This window comes from Haemaphysalis longicornis, unplaced genomic scaffold (assembly GCF_048455015.1).
Source record: "Haemaphysalis longicornis isolate Haplotype H1 unplaced genomic scaffold, Haemaphysalis longicornis Haplotype H1 scaffold_55, whole genome shotgun sequence".
Taxonomy (NCBI): domain Eukaryota; kingdom Metazoa; phylum Arthropoda; class Arachnida; order Ixodida; family Ixodidae; genus Haemaphysalis; species Haemaphysalis longicornis.
The window spans coordinates 444,105-458,123 of record NW_027526394.1 but is presented as its reverse complement, the minus strand read 5'-3'; the positions used below and the strand labels follow the sequence as shown (position 1 = coordinate 458,123).

At 44.9% G+C, this 14,019-nt stretch overlaps 1 long non-coding RNA gene across 1 annotated transcript in view; it reads right to left on the bottom strand.

The window, feature by feature from the left end:
* Positions 1-13,620, bottom strand: part of LOC144140909 (uncharacterized) — a 66,234-nt gene extending 52,614 nt beyond the window's left edge. The window contains exon 1 of the long non-coding RNA XR_013316385.1: positions 13,495-13,620. This is a non-coding gene — a long non-coding RNA (uncharacterized LOC144140909). The remainder of the gene's footprint in view (positions 1-13,494) is intronic.
* Between the last annotated feature and the right edge of the window lie 399 nt (positions 13,621-14,019).

Genomic DNA, 14,019 nt, shown 5'->3' with positions numbered 1-14,019 from the left:
GTTGGCGTGCGGCGGCCACGGTTCATTCGCAGATAACGTAAAAGAAAATAAAAGTAAAAGAAGCTGACAACTTTGTAATTTACAAATACAGATACCAGACGCCTGTTTAGGTAGCCCATTGCCTCTTTTCGGGCCGAAGATAAAGTGCGGCGTACGCGTGACATGTACAGCTCTGAGTGGCATGAGCTTGTGGGCGCGGTTTGCGGCGCTCACCTACGTCGCGGAGCCTTTGCGCGCATCTGGAGAGCTTCGGCTCTGACCGCTGTGCCTCTGCATGCAATCGCAATTCGGAAATCTAATAAACGATACCGGATGAACTCATTATCATCTACAATTTAATGAACTCATTATGATGAACTCATTATCATCTACCTAACACCTAACATAGAAAGTTAAAAAAGGGCAACTAAGCAAGTCTAGTTACATATTCACCTAAATATCACTTGGTGCCGCTCATATAGAACCCTCCATGGCCCCTGATCACTTAGCGCAGAAAAAAAAACAATTTTAGTTCCAAAATCCAACTTTTTAAATTACTTATTGAAAACCTGTACACATACACATTTACTTACCAGATTTTTGATTTAATACCCTTGCCTCTATTGTCTCTCTGTCTCTCTCTGTATGCCTTACTTTCCTGTTTAGTCAGTGCATCACCCGAGAAGGCACAGCGCTGTTAGAAAGCACTTCAAACAAACAAACAAACAAACAAACAAACAAACAAACAAACAAACAAAGAAACAAATAAATAAATAAATAAATAAATAAATAAATAAATAAATAAATAAATAAATAAATAAATAAATAAATAAAATAGTGAATGGTTGGACGCTTTGGCAGCCATGAATGTAGCCGCTTTCCTCAATAAAGAAAACAGTCAAGAAAACAGAAAAATTCACGTAACAAAGAAGCTTTAGCTTGTATGAATGATCATTTATCAATATTTTTGGGTACTTAGGGGCTGTGAAACAGGAGCTTCAATGGTAAAACGTACAGAAAAATAAATACGAAACAATACTCAATTGTGCCCTCTTCGAAATTGACACGTCCTAAAACTCTAAAAATGGATAGAAATGGCTTTTTTGCATATCTTTGCATATCCAAGCTCAATTAGGCTGGGATATGCAGAGCAAAAGCATGGCTTAGTCTGGGTGAGTCTGGGTTTGGCTGGATTAACCTTCGATGTACCTGTATTGCCGACCACGGCTTAAAGCCGTTCGGCCCCGTGCAACGCCCACAGACGGAGCTCCGCCGAGCGCGGCGTTCTTTCACGGCAAACGTGCCGTTCCTCTACGGCGGTCGCGAAACGAGTCACGTAGCCTGAGACGACCCCCCAGCGCCATATGAATGGGAAGCTGCGGGGGCGGTCGGCTACCGGTCAGCTGATCGACCGCAACCGCGACGGCGGCCGCCGGTCATGCTTAGCAGAACGACTTGAGACGGGGCCTTGTGTGCGGCGCTGAAAGCGGGCCCGGCCAATCACGCGAAGCGATTAGAGGGGTGTGTCGCCGGGGGTGTGTCTCCGGTCAAAAGGTCATTTGCGCATCCTCCACGAAATCGCTGGACGATAGTAGTCAAGCTTTGCTTTGAAATAAACTTCCAGCAATGACCTCAGTAATTAGCAGAAAATAACGCCGGAAACAACAGTGGAAAGGTGGACTCATCTATACATAAGTTTAAAATGAAACATCGCATCAGGCGGAACTCGAAGAGAACTTAACAAACACTCGCAGAAGTGTTTGTATACTTCCCTCTGATGCGCTCTTGCTTTCTTTCGAATACTGGAGATACCCATTCGGAATAATTGAATGCATGCCACGAACGCAAGATCTTCTGTCACTTCCTTAAAACTGCCTTTCAACGTTCCATTCATAACGTGAAAAGAAAAAATGGACCTTTTACAGTAGCAGCCAACACAAACTAGACAGTGTGACGCATTGTCCGAGACTACATGACCCAGCGTTATTAATAATCGTAGCGAGCTCAGGCAGGAACGAGATAACGCATCCGCGCCTGCTGACGCTATGACTACAAGGTGATTTCCGAACGCGGTGTACCATGCACATGCATATCCTCAACGTTAACTGGACGACGCACGGTGCATTAAAAAAATTCAAATTCCGTGCAAAATATCGTACATTTCTTTGTCTAGGGGAAGAAAATAGAACGATGTGAAGGAGGATTTTGGGAGAAATTCTGGAAGGGCACATTTCAACTGCAGAAGAATTAAGCTTCATAACGACAGTAAAAGTAACTTCCATTACCTGCAATATAAGGAGACAGGCCTTTTTATTTTACGATCCTTGATTAACAGTACGGTTACTATTCTGTGCGCTCGCCCAGTTAACTCCATATCTGTCCCTTTTAGCGATTTCAGCTTGGAATAAAAATAATAAATTGTTATATTTGCCGAGTTCTAGAATTAAAGGCTCGCTAATATCTAAGAAGATTGCTACGCAAAGTAAAGAATAGAATAATGTGGTACACCTGCTTCAAATTTGCGCACGAGTAAGCGAGTTTGCACATTACTCCACTAACGTACTCCCATGCAGACGCAAGTGGCTGTCTAAGCTCACTCACCGTTCGCAGGAATGCCGAAGCTGAAGCTAAAGAAAAAGATACTGCAGAAATTCAGAGAAGTATCTACTTACGCGTAGCATTCGTATGCCGCTTGTCTTGAGTGTGAGTTTTTCACCACCAATGTTTTTGGTTTTTCTGGATCCTGTCGTTCCAATTATCTCCACGTAGCATATTATAAGGATTAGAAGTAAAAGATTCCCGAAATCTGCATTACTGTGGGAATGCAGAGTGCTGCAAGGTTCGCTATTTTCCGTAATTATTTCATAGTTCTCTCATTTTCTTTGTTTTTCAAAATTTTGTTCGACCAAGTATATCCATTTACGCCATTATAACGATTACAGATGAAACTTCTGCAAAATCTGTATTATTCTGGAAGTGCCATGCGTTATACGTTTTGCCATTTTCCCTCATTTCTTTTATTTTTGACTTTTTAAATGCGGAGCATTTCTTAGGCTCGCCTGGTCTTGCATCGTTGATGGCGGCGCCGTCCACACGCTCACTGCGCATGCGCAACTCTCCTCCTTACACCCACAGCTCGGCGATACTACACTATATAAAAAAAAGAAATAGTTAGCGGCGCCCGGTTTCGATCCCACGACTCTCTGGCCGCGACGGGAGGTACGCGGTGCTCTTGCCACTACGCTACAAATCTTTTTTCTTTCTTTATTGCCGGTCTTCGACAGTGCAACACAACATGTAGCGTAGTTCTACAGATTGTGTGTTTTCTGTAGCACTACGCTACAAATCCGGGACAGGAGCAAGTGCTACGAACGCGCCTTATGTCCTTGACTCATTCAAACTACGTCAAGAAGCTACTGATGCAACGAAGTCACGCGAAGCTGAACGTCAACGGAAACGACGAACTGAAAACTTTAGAGGGGGATGCTGAATTTCCCGTGGGAAAGCTGTGGCGGGAAGCGCCACGCGCCTTGCAGCTAAACCAGCGCCGTCCGCAGCGCCTCTGATGCTGATTGTGGCAGGATGCCCTAGGGATTGGCCAACCAAAGAATCTATCACGAGATAGGTTCGCGTTCAACCAGCGTCGTCATCTTCCCGTAGTGGAACCGCCGAAGAAGAAGAAGAACGAGAAGACAAAGCTGCGAAGAGGAGGGCGTTTACATTGCTCTCAGCCGGTGCACCAATGTCAACAACCTTTTCCTCACCAAAGCTGACGGAGACTACCGATTCTACCACAGAGACAACATCGACAAGAACATGATGGACGAGTTTCGGCGCCTCGAGAACCACCGCCTACTCACCGTAACACAGCAGCACTTGCGTGCCTTTGCCACCGGTGTGGACATGGACGCGGAATTCCCTCTGGCGCTAGTAAAAACCAGATCACTCAACATAACGGCAACACAATGGAACCACACGGAACCGCCACGATGCTTCGCATCCTCATCAGGGTTCCCCACGGGAAGATGGTGTAATTTTTTTGTTTTCAAAATTTTGTCACACCAATTATCTCCGTTTACGTTATTACAACGCTTACATTTGCAGCTTCATTGAAATCTGCGTTATTGTGGAAATTCGTTGCGTTATACGTTTTGCCAATTTTCGTAATTTTTAATACTTTTCGTATTTTTTTTTCAAAATTTAGTGCGACAAATTATCTCCATTTATGGTATTATAATGACTACATTTTGAAATTTCGCGTAATCTTCATTATTGTGGAAATGCAGGGCGTTAAACGATACTGGATGCTTCAGTACTCGGCAAAGAATGCTACGCAATAAAACTGCCCCCGTAATCTGACCAAACGGGTTCTCGTGAAATGTCTATTTCTTACGCTACGCTAAGGAGAGAGATAGAGAGTAGAAGGAGGAGGCAAAACGCTTTCATAAGCAAAAATAAAAATAAAAAAGTGGGTGGCGTCTTCAGTAGAGGAAGCCCTATAAACGTTATTTCGCGATTGACGTCTGAAAACATCGCCTTGGCCCCTTCCCACATCCCAATCTCCAAGAAAAAAAATATTGCCGTGGTTTTTTACCGTTACACCACCTCGCAATGAATGACATGCAACAGATGCACAGGCAAGATTTGTGGTCGTGTCACTCCGGGAATAGAGGTTCTTAGTAAGTATACTAGAGACGAAACTGCGCCTGGTGCGCCATGTCGTCATGGGGGTTCTTGGGAAGACCCCTCTTTTTGGCTTGGGCTTGGCATGACAATTGGATTCTTAAGCGGCTTTTGGGATTTGCTTTCTTCACTACGCATTAACACGTTTAGGAGCTACAAGGAAGCCGAAATCCTGCCTGTTCTGCACCAGCCGTGCTCGGTAAAACCGCAGGCAGTGCGTCATCGTACCTTACGTTTGTGGTGCCGCACTCGAAGGACGTATGACTGAGCGGGTAATATGCCGCCGCAAAATTTGTAGCCCACGAAAAGAACAAACAAAACGTAATTCCACGAGGACAAGATCCGACAGATACGGGCTCTTGTATGCGTCCTGTCTTTTGATGCTCTACGACCGTTTAACGCCCCGTTTTCTTTTTTCTTGTTAAACTCGTGGTGAACACCAGTTCACCACGAAGGCAAAGTTACCGTAGGCACGCTCAAAAAACCTTCCAAACTCTTCAAACAACTTAATATTGGAAATAATGGTAAAATTAATAAAATCAGAGTCTCTAATGAGTCGCCCCCCCCCCCCCCCCCAAATATTAACATTGTTCGTAACTACAACCTTAGCCTGCGTAATAGCAAGCACAACCGTTCCGGCAAAAATATGCTGTACTTTTTTTTTTCCTTAGTTTAAAACAGCCTGTTTTTAATTTCCAGATACATAATTGCACACTATTCTTACCGTTTTTGTGGCACTTCGTTTAAATTTGCGGTCACTAAAACGTTTCAATCGAAGCCAAAGAGGAAACTAAGGCGAGCGCAATGTATAATGGTGGTCGATGAAGACACAGACGGCCTTGACGTGAGTCAAGCTAACTGCTCTGTGTTACTGCTCGAAGTAGTTCCCGATAAACTGGTTTTGGTTTCAGTATCAGCGTGACCCATACGCATTTGATAGAGTTCATTTCTTCGCATAAACTCCGTAGTTGAGTGCGCTGAATCACAATCACCGAGCATACAGGCATATTGGCGTCTCCTTCCAAACACTTTATTTGTTTGTAAACACAGGCCAACGCTTTGACTGGACACGGCCCAAGCGGCCGTGAAGTGGAGAACTCAGACCGACTGTGGACTCTGTACCGTTCAGAAAAGAGTGAATTTTGTAAGCGCCGCAGTTTTGACAGAATGCACCGATCTGTACACTCTTCCACTGGGCAGCAGCACCGGCATGTGCGGCGTACTTACCTAGCGCGGTCGCGGTATACCGAAAGAGCAGCATGCACATATGCTTACGCACACGCTCGCTTACGCCGGGAAACTGGCTAACCGAACGGATTGCGAAAACCGTGGAAAGTTCTGGTTGCATAAGTCTCACTTGGGCGCACACTTTTCAAACCACTCACTTCGTTTGTTTAGACAGCGAAGCTATACAAATCCTACGCGGAGAATGAAGTGGCGAGCTGCCGAAAGCCGTCGACAAGAACGCCATGTTTTTGTTTTCTTTTTTCGGGAGGCAACCATTGCGACGCCAGGGGCGACAGCTGCCACCAAAAATATCCGAAAATGTAAAAAAAGGAAGAACTCTGTTTCATATGTTCTGGCTAGCAATTTAGTAGCGTTATCACTGCAACTCTAAAACATAAGAACTAAATATCCTTGAATTGCTGAGGTTACCGCCAGCTAATTATGTTTGTTGAACTACTTCCAGGTGCGCAGTGAAAAGGCGTGGTCCGGCTCTGTAGCCTTGACTACATTGCCACAGAAAGTTGTCCCTGAGTATAGTGTATATTGTATGAAACTCTATGACTGCGGGCAAGCGCTTCGTTTTAGCTAATACTAAATAACTCAACATCATTACTACATAAGCAAGCCATCGTTCGGCGAAAAAGCAAAATATACACTGTTTCGACCTACGCCAACGGTCTAACCTAGTTATTCCCCGCATGCTGATAAGCGTCGAAATCGCCTCGCAAGAGATGACGCTGCAATGCATAGTTGCTGTCAAAGCGGTGTTACCCACCCGCATGAGTGCCGGCAACTTTTTTTTCACTCTTCGGCGCACACGTCGCCTGAGCCCAAAAGTCCGGTGCACGTGGTCCGGTGATCCGCGCAGTAAAACAGCAAGACCACGGCATGTACGCATTCTGTGGTAGAGCCTAAAAATGTTTCCTTCTTATTTTGAAAGACGCAGCCACCGACAAGAGTGGGAAATTTGATTGGAGGCATGGTCGAAAAGCCTAGCGCTAAAACAATGGGCCGAAAAGAATTCTACCGGCATGTATACGCAATCAGAAGAGCCGAAGAGAGGGAATGTTGGGAACAGAATTTTCACTTTGGGTAATCCTTTTCAATCCGGCGTGTAGAGATGCCGCCTGTGTTGGCCAGAAACGTCTTTACTGATGGTGATATCGCCCTTCCTAACTATGTGTTGAAGACTCTCAGCCTCGGTACAAAGTATGCGGTGCTGCCAAAGGCGTCCGCTACAAATTTCCTGTCGTATGTACAAGTGGCAAGGCCACCTCCGGATAAAAAAATAGCGCCCACCTCCCCGCGAGGGGAACCCTGTGTAGATGCGACGCATCGTGGGGTTCACTTGGTGTTTCCGTTGGATTTATTCTGAAATCGCGTGAAACGTGTCGGGAACGCGTATGATTATTATGTTTTATCATTATTATTATGTTTTATTGGCCAATCTTGGTCAATCTCTATAAGTAGTATGCTTGGGGCTTCGCTGTCGCAACGACCTTTACTCCATCATTGTTGCTGTAAGTGGGAGCTTCTTTTCTTTTATTGCAAGTGTTAATCATTGCCCCATCATGCGTTGTTTCATAGCGTCTTGACGTAGTTTGAATGAGTCAAGGATATAAGGCGCGTTCGTAGCATTTGATTCTGTCTCGGTTTTGTGGCGCAGTGGGAAGAGCACCATGTACTTCGCGTTCCGCCCACAGGGTCGTGGGATCGAAACCGGCCGCCGCAAACTATTATTTATTTTATAGTGTAGGGGGAGGCGCGGACGACAACAACGCCGACGACGCTGCATGAACAAGGCGAGTGAATGAGATGCAGTCGCATCTAAAAGAAAGGTGCGATGGGATGGGGTAAATGTACCTTCGAGGTGTGAGCCGCCATGAAAGGATTTGCCATATAGGGAGTGAGTGGCTATATACGTATAGGATCACAACGTGCGCATGATACAGTTTTTTTGCGAACGCACAAGACGCTATTATGTCTTTCTTCCGTACCTGTGGGCATGCGTGGTTGCCTAACCGCGAAGGGAAATAAAGGATTTATGCAGGATGCCTAATCTTGATTCATGGAAAAAATGCAAATAATGGTTCTTGAAATGGTTCAGCCCTAAGGCTCATTACGCGGGCACGTCTTTTAGAGTGGTCGCGACTGAAAGGCCGACTTCGCAGAAACGTGTGACGGGTCTTTTGCTGCCTCCTTTAAATCGGTTGTGTATAGATGAGCGAAATTAGCATCGAAATTGAATAGCAAAATAGCATCAATTCAAAATAGCATGGAAATTCAACAAACAAACAAAAAGTTTCGAACGAAGAAAAAGCGGTCAACAACCTGTCTCGAATTCCTTGTAATGAAGTAGGATACAAAGTTGTTCTGTGAAAATGAATATCTCGCCATAATCGTTTTGAGGGTTTCGTGTTGTTTCGTGGTGGCAGGACACATGAAGTGAACGATGGTTGATGGTGAGCGTTGTACTTTCAGGGTTTCCGCAATTGACCTTTGTTTCAAACAGCCATCACAGCTCTAGCCAGCCATGCATCCTGCCCAATCTTCGTCGACGTCGGTGATAGACGATTTTGGTGCTACATGACAGTTTGCCTTTGTTTTTTATCTCATGAACCAACTGCATGGTTGACAGCCTCCCGATCGACTCCGTAACCGATAGACGAGCAGGATAAGGCTGAGCGATGTGATGACTAGAGAACGAAGTTTTAGGCAAATTGACTATCATTCAAAATAGCATCGAAATTCAACAAACAATCAAAAAGTTTCGAACGAAGAAACAACAACCTGTCTCGAATTCCTTCTAATGAAGTACAAGAAATTCCATGCACATCCCCAGCTTTCCAGATCACGCCTAGTAGAGCCATCTGCCACCAGGCGATCATTAATCAGCAGAACTCTAAGGGTGGCAAATTTGAGACCGATTACTCATAATTTTCGAAATGTTCTGTGATATTTTTTTATCATGTTATCTTAGGAGTGAAAATTACCCGTTTATAAAACATGGTTTCAATATATTGGTTCCACAAGGTTCATGAAGGGTTTAGAGTGTGACTATTGCGGAGAAGCTTCAAGCATTGCTGGAAAAGCTCCTGTCGACCCCTGAGCAGACCACGTGCTGATCTCTCGGTGTGGGCTTTGCCTCGTCGGTGTATCAGTCCGGGTTCCAAAAAAGTCGCAAGTTTCTTTACGCCTACGCGCGTTACTGGCACGTTGGATAACAAACGGATATTGTGGGGCTAAAGCGAAGCGGTGGTGCGACTTCTGTGTGCTGTTAGCAATCGTCGGTGTGTGTGTGTGCACGCATTTGTGTGCATGCGTGAATGGGTGTGCGCACTTGCTTGCGTGTTTGCGTGCGTGTGTGTGTGCGGGCGCGTGTGTGTGTGTGTGTGTGCATGCGTGCGTGCGTGGGCGAGTGCGTGCGCCTGTGCGTGTGTGCGTGTGCATGTGCGTGTGCGTGTGTGCGTGTGTGTGCGTGCGCTTACAGGTGTGTGTGCGCGCGTGAACACAAAGCAGTCGTGAATGTCGTTGTGCAGTAATAGAAAGTTTGGTTAAGTACATTTCACTTGTCTCTGGTTACCCTCTTTGTACAGCCCCGTGTGAGAATTCAAGTGATGTTACATTGGTAATTGTCGTGAGTGTCGTTTACAGCTTCGCAGTCTAACCACATTTAGTGAATTTGAACATTTTTTTAATTTTGCCTATTAGATAATTAGTGAAGAATTTTTAGCCAACTTCTAAAGCAGCAAATCTAGGCAAAATGGCAGCATCTCCACTCCGTGGATGATGGCGAGGGTACGGAGTACGGGGACTCGAAATGAGATCCAAGTCGTGCCCCGCGTGACATCCGACTTCTGCCCTGACCGTCATTCAATTTGAGCCCTGAGTTGTCCCTTGATTATTCCCTAAATGAACCTGCAACTCACGGCTGAAAAGGAATTTTGTCTGGTTTTCACTTTATGGTGGTGTGCGGACGGATGAACGCTGACGGACATTGGGGTGTCTTATCGTAGTCGGCACCGTTACAGGCGAAGGAATAAGCCATTTTACTCTTGAGTAGTCACTCACCATCGTAGCCCGATGGGTAAGACGGCTGACACTAACTCTGTCTGGTCTACGAGGCGCAGGCTCGAATTCCGCCGGTGCCTGTGTCATTTTTTGCGATTGTAAATGGTATACGCATGGACGCGGACGGACATTGTGCGGTGCTAAGGTACTCTACACAAAGAATTCTAATAAGAAAGTTGAACAGCGGTTTTTAAAACTTCCGAATCGATAGTCTCCCTTGTATTTTTCAGCTTACTCATGCATGATATACAAAAACACTTCGTGACATGCCCGTTTGCGCGTCGTGATTGCAGTGCTATAAAACGTTCGGTGCACAAACAGCCACAGACGTGCTGCCGCTTAAAAAGCAACAGGTCATCGACGCAAACGATAACAGTTGCCTGTTCTTATTGCTATGATGAACTGTCGTGAGGGGATCACATCGCTGGCGTAAATGGAACAGACAACGCGTAAATCGCTGAACTGTCCCCTTTGAAGCGGCAGCCCACCGATGGCCCTTTGTGGCGAAACATTTGGGAGCACTGTAATCATGGCGCGCAAGCAGGCATGTCATGTGGTGTTGTTTGTATTTTTTCAGTAATTAGAAAAATAGTAATACAGAATATATGGAGAGACGGAAACTTTATTCGGACATTCTGGAAATCGCTATGCAAATTTCAAATTGAATTTTTTTTGGTATGGAGTACCTCAGGACCGCACAATGTCCGTTAGCGTCCGTGCGCATAGCATTTACAATCGCAAAAAATCACAGTGGCACCGGCAGGTTTCGAGCCTGTGTATGATAGACCAGACAGAGTTAGTGTCAGCCGTCTTCCCCACTGGGCTACAACCGTGAGTTAGTAACCGAGAGTCAATCGGCTTACTCCTTCGCCATAACTGTGCGGAGTACCTTAGGACCTCCCAACGTCCATCTGCGCCCATCCGTGCGCACTCCACCATCAAGCCAAAATCAATCGAAATTCGATTTCAGTCGTGAGTTGCAGTTTCATTCAGGATAATAATCAAGGTGCAAGTCACGGCTCAATCGATTGACCGCCGGGGCGCGAATTTCATGTAACTCGTTTCTCAACTTTGATGTCATTTCGAGTCTCGTACTCCACACCCTCGCCATCGTCCACGGAGTGGAAATGATGCCATTTTTGCCTAGCTCCGCTGCTTCAGAAGTTGGCTAAATAAGCGTCACTGATTATTTGATTAGTCAAGCTGCAAAAAATATTATGACACAGTACATATAAAATAAAGCAACGTGCATTTGGTCGCGTCGGCTTAGAGTGCATCGGTATATTTTTAAAGTCCGGCTGAAGTTAGCTTAACACCCTTACATATAGTACTGGGTTGAACAATGAGATTGATTTGAGGATTGATTACAAAGCTGACGAAGGGACTGACTGGTTTGATTTAATGTATTTAATAATAAGTAGCGATGCACGGGGGAATATTTTGTTGCTATTATTATGAACTATTTTTCGTTTGTGGTTATCTTTATCTAGCGACGAAAAGAGCCTTCCGATATGCCGCCTATTTGGCTTGTTCCGTTTGCGAAATAGCACCGTGCGTATTGTTCGGCATACCGCCGTTGGCGCAGCCATTCCAAGATGGCCGCAAATGTCCACGATGGCTTGCGCTCTCTGCTAGGTCAAAGCATAGGGTCGAAGTCGTCCCAAAACTATGAGAACATGATTTAAAAATTATGGTAACTATGAACTAATTCCGGGATGCGCAAAAGTACGAAGAAGCAACTGTCATAGTTAACTGTTGTGGCAATCTTTTTAACGGCCAGGCTCTCCAACATGCTGGAACGAAGAAGCGGAAGTTTGAGCAATTATCTCCGCATTCCGACTAGCTCATGTACCGAATATATGCGTGAACATCATTACAGACACACAAACGGCATTAAACTATTTGCTTCAGCCAGAATACGTAAACTCTTCGGTAAGCTACTCGCATCCGCAATAAAAAAGTTAACGTTATCTGGACACCTGGACAGAAGGGCCTGGAAGAGGCTGGAAGGCATGGGCAGATAATTAGTGCTGACCCCAACCACGAGAGAGAAATCCGGCTCGGAATAGGTAGGGGCTGGGAGCACTTGGCAAGTACTCCCAAATAATAAAATTTAAGCTACCTCTATCACTCAAACGGAAAATATACAAGCAGTGCACATTGCCGGTGATGATATACGTAGTATGACTTGGCGCCTTACCAAGCAACTGGAAAGCAGACTTAGATCGGCTCAGTGGGCATTGGAACATATAATAATAGAAGTAACGCTTACGGGCAGGAACCGGGCTTCCTGGATGAAGAAACGAACTCGAGCAGATGATATTAGAGTTCAAGCAAAGAAAAAGAAATGGACTTGGGCTGGTCATGTATTGAGACGAACCAGCAACTGGCTGACAATTAGGGCAAAGGAGGGCATACGAAGACAGGGGCCTAGAAGAAGGAGATAGTTAAGAGCAGGATGTGGAGATGAATTAGGTGCATTCTGTGTCCGCCATAGACTCAAGCGGCGCTGGCCAGGAGTGGTTGGAAGTCATTGTGAGAGGCCTTCGCCCTGCAGTGGAGCTAAGGAGGCTGTTGTTTTTGTTGTTGATGATGAAGAAGAAGAAGATAATGATGACTAGAGAACACGCTATGCACGCGAACGAAGCGCTGCTTTTCCGGCAGTTAGGTCATCAGCCTCTTCATGTATGACGCACCATATGGGTTGTATTTGCCTGCTCATGTGCGCAAGCGAAAGGATGAATACGATCCCCCAGGAGACCTAGCTAGACGGAAGTCTTGGAAATCCAAAGCAAAAGCAAACTTTCACCAGGCACTGTGCACTCTGTGCATAGGCGTTGTTTTTGCTTCTGATCACGTGGTTTACAAGGGTTAAACGAGATCCCTTTTCACGCATATTCCAAAAACCAGGACTAAAATCACTCCAGGCAAGATTCACTCCGAACGAGACAACCATTTTCTTCCGGCTTCCGGAACAAGCAACAGAAGTATGTTTCATGTTAATTTCTGGTATTTGTAGTTTTAAAGATTTTTAAACAACCTAGGCAACAATGCATTATGATGGGCCAGTGCTGCATTGTGGGAAACTTATTATGATCATGCGTTTACGAAATATTTGCTAATATTTTGCACAACATGCGCTGTTCTTCGCAATTTGTTTCTGTGTACACGCTAAGGATAGTCTGCCAAAGCATTTAAAATCTCGCGGGGATCCATCATCTTTGTACAATCGAAATCACCATCTACTAATCACTTCAGTTAGGCTGCAAGCACAGGGAGCTACGCGTCGTCTGACACAAATGACGTTACTATAGGTCAAAATTAACTAAAACGACAAAATAATGTTCAACTGCCGAGTTTTTCTACCATAGCAATGTGTAACCATACCTAGATAGAGTTCAATATAAATATTTCCCGTAGTGCACCAGACCACATTAATTTACGAAACACAGTGGCCCCGTACAAAAATTTTGGAAAGCTGAAACGAAATTTTTGGGCGTATCAAGAAAATCTTTGCAAATGAACTTCTCTTACATCGTATAGGTCATCAGAAGACACCGACGTAGCTTTCGAGGCTGCAGTAAATGCTGCGATGAAATAAAGCGATACGCGCAACATTATCCTTTTTCTATTGTAAGCTTCCTTGAGCCAACTTCTCGGGCATGTCTTTATATACATGCATGTTTAAATGTCACCTATGTTCGTTTTAACCATGTCCACGGAGACGTGACGTCTGTTCTTATTATTATTGGTATTTTATGTGTGTGCCTTGGGTGATAATGAACACTGTAAGATAAAGGTTCTTCTAAACTTTCCCCTTAAAAACACTTGAAAAATTGTTTCTCGAATTCAAAGGAAAGGTCAATAAACAATAAATTTCACAGAAATCACTTGAGAACATTTTGAAAGCTTTCTTGATCGTAAATCTTCTAGCATCAAGCTGGATGGCCATCTTCACCTCTAAATATCAGCGATGACGGGACGACGCACTCGAGGTTACCTCTTTTGGCTTTCAATGGTCGGTTTTGTAAGCCGATAAAAGTTAGGGTAAGCAGAAAC